Here is a 14,836-nt window from a genome sequence, read left to right on the forward strand (position 1 = left end):
AAGACCTGGGTTCAAGTCCTGCCTGCCACATTCTGGCTCTGTGACCGTAGGCAAGTCTCTTAACCTCTAAGTGCCATGGGCACATCTCTAAGATCATAAATCTTAATTTGCCATGAAGATACCAACCCACATTGAATGAGAGAGTTTCTTCATCTGGAAGTTCCCTATATTAATGAAGTCACAAGTCTAGTCCCTATCTCTATCAATGATTTCAAATGACATAAAGCCAGAAGGAAGAGCCAAAACTGAGGGTGTCAGGTTCAGGATACTAAAAGAGCTTCACAGGCTAAAATGTTGAGCTGAATCTCATAAGATGAAATTAAATAAGGATAAATGTAAGGTCTTTCAGCTAGATTCAAAAAATCCACTTTACAATCACAAGACAGGGTCCACTAAACCTAATAATATTTCATCTTTGACTTTATTTGATACATTTGTAGCTGACTTATGGAAATGAAAGGGAGCCAAGTCTGGCCATAACCACTCTCTGCTATTTTAATGGAATATCTGAATCTCCCTATTCTTTTGCTTTAAAAGATACATAATAGCTTTAAAAGATACTTCTTCACGGGGCAGTTAGGTGGTGCAGTGGATAGAGCATTGGACCTGAGTTTAAACCTGGCGTCAGACCAAACACTTGACACTTCTTACTAGCTGTGTGACCCTGGGCAAGTCACTTAACCTCAATTGCCTAAAAACTTAAAAAAAAAAAAGATACTTCTTCAGAAGTCCCAGTTCCATTTCTTTTGGGAAAATGTCATACCTACTATACAGTTTCATGTGGTTTCTTTTACTTTTCCTCCTAGAACACTCTTCCACATTTCAAACACTTGAAACTTTCAAACACTTGGCTTCCCCATGGTTCCTAATTTTTTTTCTTTTTAATTTCTTTCTTGGTTTTTTTTTTTTTAGGTTTTCCTACGGATCACTTTCTACCACCTAATAAGATAAAAGAGCAGAGTAGTTGTGGGAGAAACTCTAGTCCTTTAACTTCTCCTCTAGCATCAAATCCAATGTGCACAAAGATATTACATATTTTCTTATTTCCTATGACAAAATGGTAAAAATGAGGCAATCAGTGTTGTTAATTAGGACAGCTCCCTCACCTCCTGTACCTGTTGATTTTGAGATATTCTATTATTTGGCACTCTTCCCAGCTAACCCTACTGCTGGTTTCCTGGCAATTTCCTCTTAGCCTATTGGCCAAGCTAACAGGTTCTTGATACTAGAGCTCAGCAGCCATTTTATTAACTGAAGTCTTTATCTCCTAATTACCTATTGTTTCAGGCATTAAGAATCAATTAGCAGACAAATGTAAAGGAGGAGGAGGAAGAGAGAGAGAAAGAGAGGGGTAGGGAGGAAGGGAGGGAGGGAGAGGGAGAGGGAGAGGGAGAGGGAGAGAGAGAGTGCGAGCTGTCCTTGAAGTCAGGAAGACCTGATTCTGTAATCCTGAGCAACTCACCTTTAGGCTCCCAAACAACTTAGAGGACTTTAAATTGTGACAAACTGCTGATCTGCATCAATGAAATAACTTTCCTCATTCTTTCCCCATTGCTATGCCAATGCAGGATAATATAGTGTAAATCACTGGTCAAGACAAAAAGAAAACAACCCAGCAACTTTCTGCCAACAACCTAATTATCCCAATTCTACAGTAAACTTGATAATTTCAAGAAGCCCTGGAGGGAAAAATTTCAGGTTTACCTATCTTTTCCTATATTCCTCTTAATTTGCAACCAAATTACCCTAACACCCCAGGAGAGACAATCTGTTGTTTCAAGAGCTTTAATCCAACATGCTCAGAAAACAATGATTTTTTTTCTGTGCAAATTGAGTAATTAATAGTTTTGTGTAATACTTACATTGCCCTTTTTACTTTCCTTTTTTTCTCTAAGATGCAAAGAGAAAACCCTTCTATAGAGTTCTAACACTGTGTTTATCAACAGAAAAGGGGGGGAGAAGAAAACTGTAATTGGGATATTCAACAAAAACAAAAAAACTGTTTTCTGGAAGGAAATGAAAGGAATGTGGATGAGGATTTGGATGAGGGAAGAAAACTACCATGACAGTAATCTAAATGTCAAGAAAAGTTGAATTCCTGATGAAAATAAACTGATGAAAACTCTCAGCATTTTAATTAAATTTTAATCTAACAAATATATTTTTCTCTTTTTCTCTTGCCTGTTAAAACATCCTTTTGACTTCTGTTGCTAATTTATTATATTATCAGAATGAGCTTTTGTTACTTTGAAAAAAAATGTTGAAATTTGAAGAAAACTTTAAAAATTAAAAGGAGTAAACATTCAAATATAAGCCTAACTTTGTGTTAGAATACAAAGACCTCAGAGTTTGCCCATCATTTCAAATAAGACTTACAATTATTATAAGTAGATTATATAAGAAGCTTTTTGTCCATGTTTCAAGGTAACTGAATGCAAATACTCAGCTAAGAAACACTCTGCTTAGGAGAATTTGAGTGTGTGTGTGTGTGTGTGAGAGAGAGAGAGAGACACAGAGAGGGAGAGACAGAGAGAGAGAGAGAGGAAGAAGAAGAAGAAGAAGAAGATGATGATGAAGATGATGATGATGGTATGATTTGGGTAATATTCACCTTCATAGTCATAACTATACATTGTTCAACCCCAAAGGAAGCAAGGTATCAGTTGTCAATATCATTTGTCAATGAGTGGTCTGTAAATCAAAGTAAAATCCCTCTCTGAAACTCAATAATACCAGTTCAAGGCAACATCCCATTCTTTTGCTCTGATTCATCAATGGGGCTTATCACTGATGTGGTATAAACAAACAGGACACTGAAATCCAGCCTACAGAAAACTTCATGATAAGAGGCAGTTAACCTACTACATAATCTGTTTTTGGTGAGTTCCTGGGTGAAGTTCAGCATTGTCCTCTTGAGTCTTTTGCAAAGGAAAATAACATGTTGCCAACTTAGTCATGTTTTTAAAGTGACCTTCAAGTATTGTACATTATTTCAAGGGAATGCATAATTTTAAGGAATTTCATTCCATTCAAAAAGTTTCAACATGACTTTCTCCTGTAATGTAGGTCATTATATTGTCCTTAGAGATATTTTATAGGCAAGCTTTATAGCTTCTTTGAAAACTGCAAATAATTTGATGTTAACCCCAATTCCTCCTCTGGAGAATGGGAAGAGTGCTAACAACAGTATTCACATTTCTATACCATTTTAAGGGTGACAGTTGTTTTCCTTGCAAAAATTCTAAGGTGGTCATAACAAGTATTTTTATCCCTTGTTTTGCCTTATTTTATAAATGTAGAAACTGAGGCTCAAAGAAGTTAATTCATTTGCCCAGAAGGGCATATCTTATATACTTGACTATGTCAGGGGAAAATATCCTTCATCACCCTTAGAACATCTGTCTGTGAACAGCTTTGTGTGTATTCTTTCATTCAATATATAGTATACATTTGTAAGATGTTGTAAGGATATAGAAATGAATAAGACATGATCCCTGTCCTCAAGAAACTTATAATTAAGTAGGGGAAATAAGGCATATACATAAATAATTTTAACATAAAGTAAAGATGGTAGACTGTAACAATGGTATAAAAAAAAGATAGAAACAAAGTATGGGTATATGAGGTGGAAAGTGCCTGAGGATCCTTGCTAGAGGCATCAAAGTGAAGGCATATATAGTAAGAAAGCAGTCAAGTGGAGTGGAGAGGCAAAAGGTTTCCTTTTTGTCTTTATCTTTAGACATGAGTTTTTACTTTTCTTTTAACTTCCTGACATAATCCAGAAGTTGTCCCAAAAAGCTCTCCTGCACTAAGAGGATAAATGAGTGACCTAAAAGCCAGAAAGGAGATGTGCAGAGATTTCTATATAAATGTGAAAGTTCTCTTTCTTACTGCTCAAACCTCTCATAGGATTTCTCCAAGCCCTCATTTTAACCATAATCAAATCCACAATACCTGGTGTGATCCCTGAGAGCTCACAGAACAGAATCACTTAGCACTATCTGACTACTAAGTCATCCTAGAGACAACTGGACTTATAAAGGATATTTACAGATCATGAGAGTGAAGTTTTCCTGGACAAGGGTTTGGCATTCACAAATATTCCAGGGATTAAGAATAAGAGATAGAATGAAAGTAACCTTTCACTAATCATATGAGCTAGCTGGAAGTCAGACTTCATATTCCCAAACCATCACAGAACAAAGGAGCATGTCTGGATAGAATCAGTCTGAAATACAATATGTGCAATTTCCTTAAAGAATTTCCTATTCTTAGAACAAGGCTATTAGGTTTTAAAGTTTAAAGAGGCACTTTCAACTTACATTTTTAAAACATATAATATTTTATTTGCCCCAATTACATGTTAAAAGAATTTTTAACATTTTTAAAGGTTTTGAGTTCCAAATTCTATCCCTCCCTTCCTCCCCTAACTCCTTCCTGAAACAGTAAGCAGTCTGATATATTTTATACATGTGTGATCATGTAAAACATTTCCATAATAGTAATTTTTTACAAGAAGACTCAAATAAGAAAAAAAGAATTAAAGAAAGAAAGTGAAAAATAGCATGCTTCAGTCTATATTCAGACAGTATCAGTTCTTTCTCTGGAGGCAGGTAGCATGCTTCATCATGAGTCCTTTGGGGTTCCCTTAGATCTTTGTACTGCTGAGAATAGCTGTCATTCACAGTTCCTCATTGTACAATATTGCTATTACTGTGTACAACATTCTCCTTGTTCTGCTCACTTCACTTTGCATCAGTTCACGTTAAGTCTTTCCAGGTTGTTCTGAAATCATCCTGCTTGTTATTTCTTATAGCACAATAATATTCCATCACAATCATATACCACAGATTATTTAGCCATTCCCCAATTGATGGGCATCCTGTTGATTTCGAATTCTTAGCCACCACAAAAAAGAGCTGCTATAAATATTTTTGTACAAATAGGTCCTTTTCCTTTTTTATGTCATTGGGATGTTTATCTAATGGTGGTATTTCTGGTCAAAGGGTATGTACAGTTTTATAGCCCTTTGGGCATATCAACTTACATTTAAAATCAAATATAGAAATTCTTTTGGACAGTCATATCACTTCACCTTACTATATCAGTTTCTAAAATTCATCATTATGAAAAGCTAAGAAATCTGAAAAGTGGACAGCTAAGTTGCCCTTTTCTATCAATCTATATAAATGAAAGCAGCAGTATGACATAATTGATAGAGCTGGCCTGAAAGTTAGGAAGATCTAAGTTGAAGTCCTATAACAGCTATGCAACTCTAGACAAGTCAAGAAACTTCTCAGCACCTCCAGGCAACCATAAAAGACTATAAGTTTCATAAGCCCTGACCTGCAATGGTAAAAGGAGTTCCCTATGCTGATGAAATCACAAGTTTGATTTAAAAAAAAAAAAGCATAGATTATCTGGGCATGGTGTGACTGAAGTTCAAGGATCTCTTGGGTTTAGGAGTTTTGGGTGGGCTATGTTGATCTGGTGTCTATACTAAGTTCAAAATTGACATGGTAAGCCCCAAGGATCAGGAGCCATCAGGTAACCTAAAGAGGAACTAACTGGACCAGTTGGGCAATAGAGCAGATCAAAGCTCACAGCCAATCAAAGGGGGACCCACCCCTGAATAACCTAAGCACTTCTAGCCTGTGTGAGATAGAGACACCTAATTCAAAAACAAACAAACAAACAAACAAAAAACCTGAAAAAGTCAATATATATGGGATTTACCCACTACTAATTCAAGCCCTAAAAGAAATAATTTTCAGAAACAGAAAAATGCAGCACTTAAAAAGAAAATTTCCTCAAATGTTTTATACCTGGTGTGGAAGGGAGGAAGGTCTCCTTCTTCCAGTATTTATTTGATATTGATTAGACACAAACAAGGTCTCCTTATAATTCTGGAATCTAATGAACCTCTTAAAAAAACACAGAGAATCAAAGATTTATAGTTGGGAAACATCTTATTCCCATCAATACTGCACATTCTAACTTCTCCCATTTAAACAGGAGAAAACTGAGGCCCCAGGACATCAAGTAGGCCTCCCCAAGGTCACACAGAAAATAGTGAAGCTGGGATGTCAACCAAGGTCTTCTGTCTCTAAATTCAATGATTTTTCCATTAATATCACGCTACTTTTCTATACGTCTCTCAAAAAAGTATATTTCCAGGGGCAGCCAGGTGGTGCAGTGGATAGAGCACCGGCCCTGGATTCAGGAGGGCCTGAGTTCAAATCTGACCTCAGACACATAACACTCACTAGCTCTGTGACCCTGGGCAAGTCTATGCCCAATTGCTGCCAAAATACTTTTCAGTTTTCCCAGCAGGTATTGTCAGATAGTGAATCCATACCCCAGAAGCTGGGGTCTTCGGATTTATTGAAAACTATGCTACTCTGTTTGTTTGGCTCTATATTTTGTGTGCCCAATCTTTTCCACTGATTGACTTCTTCATTTCTTAATTGGTAACAAAATGTTTTAATGTTTATTTCTCTGTAGTATAATTTGAGCATTGGTACTATATATTGAGACCTTTCCTTCACATCTAACATGAGGGGGTATTTGTGAGGGAGGCAAAATAGACATCTCTAGCCTCTTCTTTCCCCTAACCTTCTCCAAAGCAAAATTTTCATTCCTGCTATGATGGGAAGCAAGAAGTTGAGGCTGGAGGCCACTCTGTTCTACTCAGAGAAAGGGGTGGGGTACTGGGCTAGAATTATATCTATCTGTTCCTTTAAATACTATTATTGTAGGGGAAGAAATTTTCTGCTTCAAGCTAACTTCTGATCACTTTATTATTGTGGGGAAGTAAGACCCCAAACTTTATATCCAAGGCTTGTTCCCTTTCCCACCAAATAGCAGTTTTACAATGAATGAACACAGCCCTTAGCCAAGAAAACTACTGTTGATTTATCCAAATCAGTAGCAAAACAGAAAGCAGAGAAGGTATATATAGGGGAATATATATCAGACAATGGTCATCTCCTATTGGAAGTGAGTCAGCTCAACCAAGAGAGTCCTAGATCTCACCCAAGGAGAACTCCCCTGAAAGTCTATTGTAGCAAGCTGAGGATAGGGACATGATACAGACTTCCAACTCCTCTCATGCATTCCCAGAGTCTTTTCCTTTGAAGAGGGGTGGACCTTGTTTGTTTTCCCTCTTGAAGCTGGAAGCCAGAAGAGCCCAAAGCAACTGCAGTGCCCAAAGTGACTCAAAACTTAAAAACAACTCAAAATCTGAAGACTATCTCCAGAAGAACTGAAGAAGTGAGCTATCCCCACTCACCTGCTCCACTCTGCCCCTCTCACAGGGAAGGGCATTCATCTCTACCAATGAGGAAAAAGAGTCCCGTCCCAATGGACTTTGGGACTGGGGTTACATAGCTTAACATCTATACAGTGATCTTTTCATTTACATTGTTTTGGTATTATCTTTATTATGCTCTTGATCATGCTTATTTCACTTTGTATAAGTTTAAGTAGATTTTCCCATGTTTCTCCAAATTCCCCATATTCATTATTTCTTACTAAAAATAATATTCTATTACCTTTGTATTCCATCATTCTACTTTCGGGTAGTTTTGGTTGTTAAGAAGCACATCTAATTGAGTATATCCAGGTTTCCCACTGGGCCAATAGGTGACCTGATGGCATCTGATCCTGGGGGCTTTGCCATATCAATACTGAATTTACAACTTGTAACTCTGACTCTTAGCTGTGTCTTCAGGAGCCAAGTAGAGCAAATCAAATCCATTTTTGACCTGATAGATTTTCAAATCTTGAAAACAGTTATTTGATATCTTTTAAATTTCTTTTTCCTTCAAAGCTAAGTATCTCTAGTTCCGTCAACTAATACTCATACGCCACAAACTTGAGGTCTTATCCTGATTGCTTTCCTCTATATACTCTTTAGCTTAATAAGCTTATACTCTGAGTTGCAAATTATCTCCTCCTTTAGTCCTCTTTTTTTCCAGTTCTACTCCTTCTGTTCAAGTCTTTCTTTTCCTTTTTTCCTTTACCTGAAGTTCTTCTTCTCTTCTCTATTCTTCAGTTTGAATCTTTTTTTTTTCCTGCTATTCCCCAAATCCTCCTCCTTCAGCTTGCATCTTTCTCTTTCTTCAATTTCTCAGGTCCTTTCAGATTTTCTTTTCCCAACTTCCTAGCCTTCCTCACAGGTCTGAAAGTTGTACAATTGCCATCATATTTTCCTCTTTCTTTATCAGCTGAAATAGTTTTTTCCTGATTCTTTTCCTGAAATCTTCTCTTGCAAAAGCCAGAAAAAGAATGATTTAAAATGTTGATACAGATCTATGTTGTTAAAAATAAGGACATAAATGTTGACCAACATTTTGAATTATATAAGTATGAAGACAAATACAAACAAATCAATTTTCACACAAGAAAAAAAACTTTTTAGTTTTTGTACTTTGAGGCATACTGCTACAGTTTATCTTTTTTATAATGTATCATGTGTTCAGAGAAGTCATTTGAGGTAGTGGTAGGTGTTCAGGGAAAAAAATTCTTAAAAAATATTTGTAACAAGTTTTTTTAATAGTAGCTGAAAACTAGAAACTATGTAAGTTATCACTTTTAAAGAATAACTAAACAAATTGTGTTATATGAATGTAACTAAATATTATTGTGTCGTAAGAAATGATAAAATGGACATAATTGGAAGAAAATGAGAACACCTATTTTCTGATGCAGACTGGACTGAGCAGAACTAGAATGACAATTTAAACAACAACTGTGATATTATAGAGAAAAATGACTTCGAAGTTCTTCACAACTATGGTTAATATAATGATAAACCACAAGTCCAGAGCACTGAAGATGAATCATGTTACCTACCTCCAACAGAGAGAGATAGACTTAAAATCTAGAGTAAGACATGTATACTTGGAAATTGACAATCCAGGAATTTATTTCTGGACCTTAATATTTATTGGAGGGCTTTTAAATTCATTTTATTGGGGAGAGTGCAGTGTAAAACAGAGATAAACACTATATGTATATATATATATATACACATATAATAATAAACTTTAAAGTCTTTAAAAAAAAGAAAATCAGTCCTAAATAACTTTCAAACTGTGGACTTAAAATTGAGATTCTGATATATATTTTGGCAATTTGTAGAATCACAGATATAGATAACAGAATTAAAACACAGAGATCAGGTAGCTTTCAAATCTATGATTGGGGGAAAGTTCTTAAACAAAAGATAAAGGAGATCATTTTGATTGCATGCAATTGAAAAGCTTTTACAGAAATAAAGTCAATATAATTAGGTTAAGAAGAGAAGGGATAGATTGGAATAAAAATATTAGATAACCACCTAATCTACAAAAGGCCAAGACTATTGGATAAGTGGTTAAAGGATATGAACAAACAGTTTCCAAAAGACAAATTACAAATTGTCAATACCCTATGAAATAATGCTCCACAACATTAATAACAAGAGAAACACAAATCAAACAACCCTGAAGTTTCAACTCACACCCAACAAATTGTCCAAAATGACGAAAAATGGAAATAATCAGTGTTGGAAGACCTATGAAAAACAAACATACTGGAATATTTGGAGGAGTTATGAATTGGTCCAATTATTTGGGAAAACAATTTGGATTATTCTGGAAAAAAATTACGAAAATTTTCTTCCTCTTTGACCCAGAGACTCCACCACTAAGAATGTACCCCTAAGAAGACCAATGACAGAAAAGTCTTGTATATAACAAAGAACAGTATGCAGTTCTCTTAATAATAGTCAAAAAAAAAGGAAACAAAGTCAGGTTCTTCAATTGCTGAACACCTAAACAAATTGTGCTAAACAAATACAATGCATTATTATTGTGGTATAACAAATGATGAACATGGAGTTAAAAAGAAGGATAGGAAGACAAATGAACTGATACAAAGTGAAGAAATACTAGGAAAACAATATATATGTGGCAACTACAATAATGTAAATAGAGCAGCTAGCCAATCTGTAAAACACTTACTAAGCACCTACTATGTGCCAGACACTGTACTAAGATCTGGGAACACAGAAAGAAGCAAAAGACAGTCCCTGCCCTCAAGGAGTTCACAAGTTAATGAGGGAAACAACAAGAAAACAAACATGTACAAAGAAGCTATATATATAGGATAAGTAGGAAAATAATTAAAAAAGGAAAGATACTAAGAGGAATTGGGAAAGGCTTCCTGTACAAAATGAGATTTTAGCTGTGACTTAAAGGAAGCCAGAGAAGCAAGTAGCTAGAGATGAAGAGGGAGAGTATTCCAGGCATGGGGAACAATAATGACAACAACAAAAGATAAATAAGTAGTATAATTATAATGACCAAACTGGTCTCAGAAAAAGAGATGAAAATATATAGCTCCTTAATTCATCTACGTAGTTGGGATACTATGGATGTGGAAAAATTGCATGTATTGTCAAGCTCACTAAATGTGTTTATTTTACAGAAATGTTTTTCTTTTAAATTCTTTGTTTCAAAGGATGGTTCTCTGGGTAGGAAAATAGGTATATATTTGAAAGAGAAAATGATTTAAAAACAAAATACAGTATTTTTTTGAAAAAAAGAATCCCAGGTTCTCACAATTTAAAGGTACTTTGGAGGTCTTTTAATCCAACCTCTATCCAGTGAGAAATCAATTCTATGACCTTTCCAACAAGTGATTATCTTCCTTGCCTAAAGTCATCAAGTGATGAAAAAATTCACTGCTTCCTAAGAAAGACCATAACACATTGATATGACTCTAAAAATTTTAGGAAGTTTTCCCTACACCAAACCAGAATCTATATCTCTGCAATGTCCAGGATCCCAGTTCTGCTTTCTAGAGCTAAGCAAATATCACCTCCCTCTCCACCCAAAAAAAAACAACTAACTGCCCCTTCCATGTGACTGCCATTCAAATACTTAACGGCAGATGTCATGTTCCCCTGTTAAGTATTTTCTTCTCTGGGCTAAACATCCTTTAATCGATCTTTATGTCATATGGTCTCTGATTTTCTCTGGATATGTTCCAGTTTATTAATATTCATTCTAAACTCTGGTATCAACCAATGAATCAACTAATATGCACTTCTTCATGCTGAAGTGTGGTGATACAGAAGCAAAAATGAAACATTCCCTCAGTTTATAATCTATTACAGGAGACAATAAGGAAATAGATAAGCATAAAAAATAGACACAAAATGAATGAAAAGTGATTTTTGAGTGTGAGAAAAAGCTCCACAAAACTGCTAGGGTATAAGGAAATGATTTCATATACAAGTTATACTAGGAAAGAGTTTTGAAGGGAAAAAAAGGAATTCTTAAGAGATGGGGTGATATGGTAGTTCATTTCAGGAATGAGGGATGATCCCTGCAAAGATACAGAGACAATGCTAACCAAGAAGGCCAATTCGGCTGAACTTTCAGATGCAATAAGGGGAGTAATATACAATAAAGTTGAAAAAGTTGGTTGGGGCCAAGTCTTAGAGAACTTTCAAAGCTAAACTGAAAATCTCATATTTGATCCAATAAGGAGCACTTTGTGCTTATTGAATAAAGGAAGGACATGGCCAAATTGTACTTTAATCACTTTGGCATCAATGCAGAGAATGCGTTGGAAGAGAAGAAATGAAGTAAGGAGACCAATTAAGAGGCTACTTCAATAATTACATTATGCAGGTAGTAACCATGTGAATAGAGAGATTTTTGGAAGTAAAAATGAGATACAGCAACTGATTTTGATATGTGGAATAAAAAGCCAAGGAGAATGAGTCAGTGAACTACAAAGACCAAAAGGATGGAGAATATCCTTGACTAAAATTCAGAAATTTAAAAGAGGAGTGGATTTTGTATACACTTGAACATAATAAGCAAGTCCTTGATATCATCCCTATTTCCAGCTAATCCAGGAGGCAACCTACCTGTGTGTTTCAGGGAAAGGATGCAGGAAAGGTAATACAATATAACGAAGAGAATAGAGAAATGAACAAGAAAATAAATAAAGGAGTATACTTTGAAAAATGGGCTTTGAGAATTATTTGTAAGCTTTTTTTAATGGTGTTTACCTGAAAGTAAAACAGTAACAATATTGTTATTTCTCAAATGACTAATGAGGTTCATAAATTATCTACATTTTCAACAGTCAGAGTAACATCCTTAGAGTCTACAAATGGTTTGTAAACTCTATGGCAAGTGTGTCCCATTGGGTACAATTATACAATTGTTTATTGAATAATTGCTGTCCTTGTCAAACATTTGATGGAATATTTGCCTGCCCTATGTAATATTTTCACTGAGTAATTGTCTGTTGTGGATAATACCTTCACTCAGTAATTGCTTGCTCTGAATAATATTTTCACTGAATCATTTCCCATTCAGCGTAATATTTTATTGAATGATATTCCTGTTGTGAGTCATGTTATTATAAGTTCACTGTGGATTAGTTGCTGAATTACATGTTTTATTTGTATTACTCAGAGCTCAACATCTGAATTTCCCTGCCTCTTGGCATTGTTGTTCCTTGGGCCTGATATTTGTACTCTCCTGTTTAGCAATGTTATGAAACACCTTGCTGATTTTTTTCATGGTATTTTCTGAAGCTATAGAACTTTCAAACTGAACTCTGTGTCCATGTACAAATAAAATCAAACTACTGGTAGTGAAGGAGAAAATATCTCAAAGAAAAGATTAGGCTGGAGTAAATGCCAGCTTTTCTTAATATGACTATTAGAGGTAGGTATGATATCTGATGGGCAAATCTTCTCCAACACTCATTTGCAAGTCTCTGGAACCATTTGTCTTGATACTCTAATGAGTAACCCACTTGTTTTGTTTGGTTTTGTTTTAAATCTCTACCAAAGCCTTCTTTTGTAATGATGTTAACTAGCTAAGGAATTTTCTTTGTGATTTCTGAAGGTGAAGATAGTTTAGAAACACAATTAGAAGCAAAATGATTAGTTCATTTAAGTAATTCAGTCCAGAGAATATGGGATTACCAGGGAAGGTGTGAGGAGAAAAGGAAAATCTGGTTAATCTCTTAAATTTACTTTCCAGAGCATGTTGAGAAATTCAGAGTTTCACTATTTTTTTAAAAGTTCTACAATTCAATTGGGTTTGGAGTGGTTTTTTGTTTGTTTTTTAATTTTGTTTTGTTTTGTTTTTGTTTGTTTTTGCTATTGGGAACATATACAAAGTATATATGCCATGTAGCATGTCAGTGCTATAGGAAATAGGGAAGGTGTTCCAAGTGGTTTAAACTCAGTTCTATATTATCTCCTCCAAATAATTTGTGCCATTTAATGATAAAACAAATAGGAGACAATTGACTCTATGCTATGCTATGTTTTGCTATGGGTTTAGACTTAAACAAAAACATATGATAAAATGAAAACAACTGATATTGTTTACAATGTTCTGTCTTAGTAGGTCCCCACCTCTATGTTACGAAGGGGAGATATATTTTATTATCTGGGAATTTCAATGGTTTTTCAATTAGTTGGAATTCATTTTTTTTTTTAGTGATCCATTCATTTCAATGCAACATAATATTTTGAACTCATGTAATCTTGTGTGGCTGAAAGTTATGGCATACTAATCTCTGAAGAATTAAACATGAGTGTCATTCAGACGGTGATGAATGGACAGATACATGTCCATTAGGTGTGAGCAGAGTGTAAAACACAACTAAGGAACTACTAAGAGGGAGACCCTGAGTAAAAAACATCAAAAACATAAAATCAAAAAAGAGGATGGGCCAGTCATATGGCAAGAGAAAGTGAGGAAAGACTGTTGTATCTTGGATGTCCCCTCCCTCCCTGTGGACTTTGTGAGAGAACATGGATAAGAGTCACAAGAGATGAGTTGCAATTCACAAAACTGGAGGTTACAGCCAGGTTGACAAGAAGCCATTTGAGAATTTGTGTATGTGACTTTAGAGATAATCTAGACCAAACCCTTTATTTTATAGATGAGGGTTCTGAGGCTCATGACTTATTATTTTTATAGATGAGGGTTCTGAGGCCTAAGACACTGATGCTCTCCATGTATTTGGTTACCCTCCTGTCTATAAAAAAGTAATCAGGATATTTCCTAACTGCTTATCACAAGTGGTAGAGTATAGTCAGGTTCTGATTAGTGTGAATAATGAATCTTATGAAAGAGTAATATTATTTAAATTTACATGGTTTGAAGTTATAATTCTATATAAAATATGTAATTGATTCTAGACCAATGAAAATAGGGAATGAAATTGTTTCAAAGTAAATTTTTTTCAGTTGTTGTTCAATTGTTTTAGTCATGTCTGACTTTAACTCTTTTTAAGCGTTTTCTTGGTAAAGATACTGGTATGGTTTGCCATTTCCTTCTCTAGCTCACTTTACAGATGAGGAAACTGAGGCAAACAGGGTTAAGTGATTTGTGCAAGGTCACACAACTGGTAAGTGTCTGAGACCAGATTTAAATTTAGATTTTCTTGTCTCTAGGGCCAGCATTTTGTCCACTGTGCCACCTAGCTGCCCAAAGTAAATTTTACCTCTTTATTAATAGGATGATAAAAGGATGAAAAAGGATGAGAAAAAAATGTTTTTCTGATTCAAGATTATTATAAAGTAATGCAGCAGTTATAGAGAACAAAATTTAAAAAAATAAAAAACTACTGAATATTATACCTAAAGCCTACATTTGCAATGTGACAAAACTATCACTGCAGTATTGTCATTTAAAATATTTTCACTGCACAGAATGAACTCTCTTCTCTTTCTTTAGTCTTCATATGTACACTGACACAAGATAGTACAAGAGTGTTCTATCTACCTGCCAGTGAATCTGCATGC

This window comes from Vombatus ursinus, unplaced genomic scaffold (genome assembly GCF_900497805.2).
Source record: "Vombatus ursinus unplaced genomic scaffold, bare-nosed wombat genome assembly UNPS02015255.1, whole genome shotgun sequence".
In the NCBI taxonomy this organism is placed as follows: Eukaryota; Metazoa; Chordata; class Mammalia; order Diprotodontia; family Vombatidae; genus Vombatus; species Vombatus ursinus.